This window comes from Cetorhinus maximus, chromosome 2 (assembly GCF_964194155.1).
Source record: "Cetorhinus maximus chromosome 2, sCetMax3.hap1.1, whole genome shotgun sequence".
In the NCBI taxonomy this organism is placed as follows: domain Eukaryota; kingdom Metazoa; phylum Chordata; class Chondrichthyes; order Lamniformes; family Cetorhinidae; genus Cetorhinus; species Cetorhinus maximus.
Window position 1 is genome coordinate 212,153,537 of NC_135880.1, and position 6,000 is coordinate 212,159,536.

Genomic DNA, 6,000 nt, shown 5'->3' on the forward strand with positions numbered 1-6,000 from the left:
AACGCGTGCCATGGTCTCCATTGTGGAAGAGTCCATATGGAGCATGAGCAATGCAATGACCCTCATGGCCGAGCGCACTGCCTCCTCCATGGAGAGAGTGATGATTCTCAAGGAGAGGCTATACCAGGAGCTGAATCATGGGTTCCTGGAGATGCACTCGGACCTGCAAGCCCTCACACAGGCAATGACCTCTGGTGATCACTGTCATTGTGGGAGATGGATTGGCCACCCAGTATCCCAGCTAGGTGCTCATCCATCAATGGTGAGCAGGGAGGTTCAAAGCTTCCCGACGTTGGCACACGAGCTGCTTGTTGTCTCTGCGGGCTCCTGTCAGAGAGCTCCAGGTGAGGGCAGCAGCTCCTCTGCCCCTCTGCCAGTGACCGTGGCATCCGATGAGGCTGCGGTGACTGGGAAGATGCCGGCTCTGTCACTGGCCGGTCCCTGCCAGGTGGGGCCAGTGGTTGCCCACCAAGGTCATCAAGGCCAACAGGAAAGCAGAGTGACAGGCTGTCTTCAATGCCAGTGCCAGCGAGGAGGTGCACCTAGAAGTAGCACCCGCAAATGCAAATTTTTAGCTCCTCAAGTGCAACACGGGCTTATCAATGGTGATATTTTTTTCCCCACTTTTAAGTTAATTATTAGTAGGTGTGATGTAGAACACCTTTCCATTTAATTTGTTTTATGTATGCCAATCACCACACCATTAAATGTGTTCGTGTTCAACAAGCCTCTGGGTGCATCATTAGTTCTGCAGGTGCAGGGTAATCCGTGATGTTATGAGTGACTTGTTTGTCATTGAACTTTATTGAAATGGCACATGGTGCATGTTGTTCACCAGGCAAATGTTCCTGTCAGGTATCGGGTATGGAGTCTGCAGCCCTGGCATCTGGTGATGGTTCTTATTTGGTAGGCTAGCTGAAGGAGCGTTAGATCAAAGCCCCCTGGGTGTCCTTTCTTCCCTGGCATCGTCTTCATCGTCTGTTGCCAGAGCAGCTGCGTCAAAATCTTCTTCCTCCACTACATCCCCACTTTCCAGTGCTAGATTGTGGAGAGTGCAGCATGCAACCACTATCAGTGACACATGATCTGGGGGGTATTGGAGTGCGTCCCCTGAATGGTCCAGACATCAGAAGCGCATCTTGAGAAGACCAATGGTTCTATCTACCAAAGCCCTTGTGGGGGGCGTAGCTCCTGTTGTACCATTGCTCGGCCTCCGTTCTTGGGTGGTGGAGAGGAGTCATGAGCCACCTTTTGAGGGGATAATTCTTGTTGCCCAGCAGCCATCCATCCAGCCGGGCTGGAGCACTGAAGAACCTCGGCACCTGTGAGCGTCTGAGGATGTAGGCGTCATGGGAGATGCCTGGGTACTTTGCACAAACTTGTAGAATCTGCATCCTGTGGTCACACACTATCTGCACGTTCATGGAGTGGAAGCCCTTCCTGTTGACAAAGGCACCTGGCTCACCCGCTGGCGCCTCGATGGCCACATGTGTGCAGTCGATTGCACCCTGGATGTGGAGGAACCCAGCAATCGCTGCAAAGCCTCTGGCTTGTTCTACCTGGCTGGCCTCATCCATGCGCTAGTGAATGAAAGTCAATGCACGCCTGAACAGAGCATCTGGTACCAGCTTGACACAACTGTGGACAGCTGATTGGGAGACTCCACAAAGATCACCCACTGACCCCTGGAAAGAGCCGGAGGCATAGAAGTTGAGGGCCATTGTGACCTTTAGCGCTACTGGCATGGGGTGTCCACCCACACAATCAGAGCTAATCTCAGGGCTGATCATCTGACAGATGGAGGTCACGGTCTCCCTTGAGAGGCAGAGCCTCCTTCGGCATTGCACCTCAGACATATTGAGGTAGCTGCATCACCGCCTGTTAACCCTGGCAGCAGGATAGTGGCATCTTCTGTGGCCCCTTTCGCCTTGGACTTCCTGTGGCCCTGTGCCCCTTGTGCCTGTGCCTGTCCTCCAGAGGTCGCTCCCCTGGAGGCTGAATAGGGACACCTGGCCTCCTCCTCCTTCTGGCACTCTCTTCCTCCTCAGAGGAGGTGCCTCCAGAGAGACCACAATCCCCATTCCCAAGGTAAGTGAAGTCTGTCTGATACCTGGAAGGCCCTAAGTGTTATGACTACTCTGGAGTCTGTCAAAGCAGTTCTGAAGCCAAATGAAGTTGTCCTGTTCACACAAGCAAACAGCAGTAAGTTATAATCTAAAGTTCTAACAAGTGGCATTAGCGAGCCCACTCACCCCTCTTATCCCACCCGTGGATGAGGTATTTGAAAATGTGGCCTACCCGTCTGCCCGTTGCGCCCATGCGATGCCCTGAAAATCGCACAGGATGTATAAAATCGAAGACAATTGGTGCCTCAGATGCCTTAACTGGCCCGTTAATTAATGGCAGGTGTGCCTCTGTCCTCATAGCATGCCCGCCTAGCGAAATATCGCAATAGTGCGCGGTGATGTCGGGATGCACACCTGACGTCATCATGCATCATTTTACATTCCAACATGTCGGGCCCGTGCCCGCATGCCGAATGTAAAATTCTGCCCAGTGTTTGTGAGCTACATTATGAGCTTGACTAGTTATCATAAATTGGCTGTTAATGTAACCATTAGCACACTCAGGATTGTTCAGCAAGTGCTGCCCAATCGTGGAATCACCTCTAAGAGTAGCTGTTTTGTTTTGTGTTTTGCTAGCATGGGCTGGTTGGGTATGATCCGTGCTCTGCCTATTATGAACAATCTTGACCCTTTTTTGAATTACCCAGGAGCTTGTAGAACCTGTTGCTTTCTCCAAGGCAATGCCTTGACCAATCAGAGTTGACTTGCCAATCAATCAGCACCTTTTTCTCCTGCAGTATAAATTGTTGTGACCGTTTGAAATTTGGCATTCTTGCATTTGTCCCGATGAGTGCCAGACAAAAAAAATTCAGCAATGTCTCTCTTTTCAGCAATATTCAAATTCTGTACTATCAAGTGACAAGAAGAACAGTTTAGAATATTCGCAAGACACAACAGAGTTTAGTACATTTAATCCATAGTCGGTCAAATTCAACAAATGGAGTATCAACGAGTAGGATCCTGTTTATGATGCTGCAGTATGTCACATCTCAAAAAATCTTTATAAATATTTATTTCCATGTTGCTGGGCTGTAGTGCACTTCAACTTCAAAACAGACTTAAAAAAACATTAGCTCAGAATTTCCTGGAAAGTTTCAATACAGCTATGGCAGAACAGAATAACACTGTTTTTATCCTGAGGATATTTGCATATGTTTGATTTACCCTTTTTCCTCGCACTTTTCTTCGACTCTGAGATATGTCCACTGAAACTCACTGCCGTTAATTTACACAACTCCGACAAATACAAAAGACCAGCCCTGAGTTTCCAATAACACCTTGGCCCAAAGCCATTTGTTATCAATGTAAAAGATTTCTGGAATTTCATTCCAACTTTCTTCATAAGTGTTTGCAATACGTAATCGAAATGTTGTCAGTCTAAGTGCAAGTAAGCTTTTCCTGATCCCTGCCCTGCCCAAATCAAGTACTGAGAAGGATTGTGCAGCTGGAATGTCCTTCCCATGTGTTTATCCCTGTTCTGCATAATAGTAGAGGAGGAAGAAGAGCAGCAGAGGCAAGAGGTGCTGGGGTGAGGGACCATGGCAACAGACAGCAACCTGCCACATTTATCCCATTGGTGCCATTGCCTTTGCACCTGTTTCATGCTCAGTTCTACATTTGATCCATCATAGGTTAATGAGCTCCATCAGAAATGAAGGCATAAGTTCCAATTGGCAAGGTTGGCGCAGAAACCAATGCAAGTTTTAGCATATTTTATGCATAAGTGCAATCCAAGAGGACTCTTTGTTTATTCTTTTGCTTCTTCAATCTTGGGTTTGTAATATACTTGAATTATAACTCTAGTTTACTTCTAACTTACATCTAAAGCAGAAATAAAAACAGAAAATGCTGGAAATACTCAGCAGGTCAGGCGGCATCCGTGGCAAGAAAAAAAGTTAATGTTTCAGGTCGATGACATTTCATCAGAACTCCAATGAGTTCTGAAAACAATCGGAGACTTGTAAAATCTAAAGTCGAACTCTATTGCAGTGAATAAAAAGTTGTTTGTTTTATATTGGGAATTACTTTACCAATGTTGCCTAAGTGGGATTTGGCAAAGATTTGTTCTGAGTTATATCTAAGTGAATATGACTACATTCATGGCGATTGCTATTATGCTAAGTTTAAGCCACAAACCTCAAGAGCTTTGTGGTTTGATTCTTGGATGACATTTCTCCACGATTAGAAACCCAGTTTGTGATGGAAACCTTGGTAAATAGTTTATTTTAACAGACTGCCGGTCCCAGTTGTTGCATTTCATTTGTAGTCAAATTCACTAGATGTTAATGCTGTTTACTCAACAGTGACTCGTAATTAATACTATTTTTTTAATTTACAATTGTAATTTTTCAAATCTTTTCCTTTAAAAATCTCCTTTAGTTCCCAAGTCTCACATTGGTGTGCGGCTGTAAGCATTGCTGTAACTTCAACCATGAATCCCCAGGCTATTTTTATAATAAGGCAACATAATCATAACACCACCAGGTTCAGCAATTGTGATATCACCTGCACTGTAAAATTGCACGCCCCATCAATTCCTCCCCAAATCTTAACCTATTAATATGTTTGTTTATAGACCCCTGCTATTGTCGCCCCCCACCCCAGTACCTATGTGGTAAAATGACATGGGTCGAGTCTTTGTTTTGCAATCCCACACACTGGAATGTTTCACTTTCTCAAGACGCTCAAGTCAGCCCGACCTGTGGCCTAGCCAAGAACTGGTCAAACACCATGACAACCAGTTTGGAGAATCAACAGAATGGACAGTACCACCATGGAATTTGAACCTGCACCCATCAGAACTTTGTGAACTTTGTGCTCTTACCATTGCACTATAAGATTGCTCCATCAATGGCTGGTTCTAATGAATTTTCAACTTCTAAAAAATCCCTTCACTTAATCTCACTAAGACAGTCGTCTAGTTATAAAACATTTTTGGTATCTGTTCCAAAAGCAAACAGCTAATCATAGTTTGTCAGTCCAATAAATATGTCAGACTCTATCTGATTACATATTTTTTGTGGTTAGAAAGTTGGCATTTATAACCAATTTTTTTTTAGGTTTATTGATTGGGCATGATCTCTTTTTGGAGAAAGGAATATTCTTTAACAAAGGGATCTTAGGATTGGCTCTACAATAAAATATTTTCTATTAAGATGATCAGGCATAGAACCACAATGTAATTTATTGAGATTAAATATGGCTTGAATAATCTGGCTACATTAGATAAGTTGAATAAAACTGAAACCAGAACACAAACAGATTGGGGGCTGTCTTTGACAGCACCTTCCAAATCACAAACTTTACCACCTAGGGGAACAAGGGCAGCAGGTACATGGGAACATCACACCTCAAGTTCCCTTCCAAGTCATGAACCACACTGGTTTACAAATATATCCCTGACCCTTCTGGGTCAGAATCCTGGAACTCCCTCTTTACCAGCTCTGTGACAGTACCTTCACCACATGGACTGCCGTGGTTAAACAAGGTGGCTCACTACCTCCTTCGTAAAAGCAGTTAGGACCGTACAATAAATGATGGTTTACCAGTGATACCCACATCCCATGAATGAATAGAAAATAAAAGGTCTTTGGCAGCCAAACAATGGGGGGGGCGATAGTGAAAAGGCAAATGATTTTACAATTTATTCAATTCTCTTTCCCATTGAAGTCATATGAGTTCAGTCCTATATTTTTGATAAAACTGTACTGAATTTATAATAGAATGTACACCTTATATACAAGCAAATGTATAGTATATATTTATGCGTTCACACATTTTAAAAGCTATCATAGGTTCTGCTTCTGCCACTGTTTCTAGTTGGACATTCAATGTCCCAATAACCCTCCAATTAAAGAAGATCTCCTAGCCATCC

General features: G+C 44.5%; 1 long non-coding RNA gene across 1 annotated transcript in view; it reads left to right on the forward strand.

The window, feature by feature from the left end:
• LOC144690973 (uncharacterized) overlaps nt 1-5,377 on the forward strand; it is a 46,888-nt gene extending 41,511 nt beyond the window's left edge. Inside the window, exon 2 of the long non-coding RNA XR_013579009.1 lies at nt 4,807-5,377. This is a non-coding gene — a long non-coding RNA (uncharacterized LOC144690973). The remainder of the gene's footprint in view (nt 1-4,806) is intronic.
• Nucleotides 5,378-6,000: the final 623 nt, after the last annotated feature.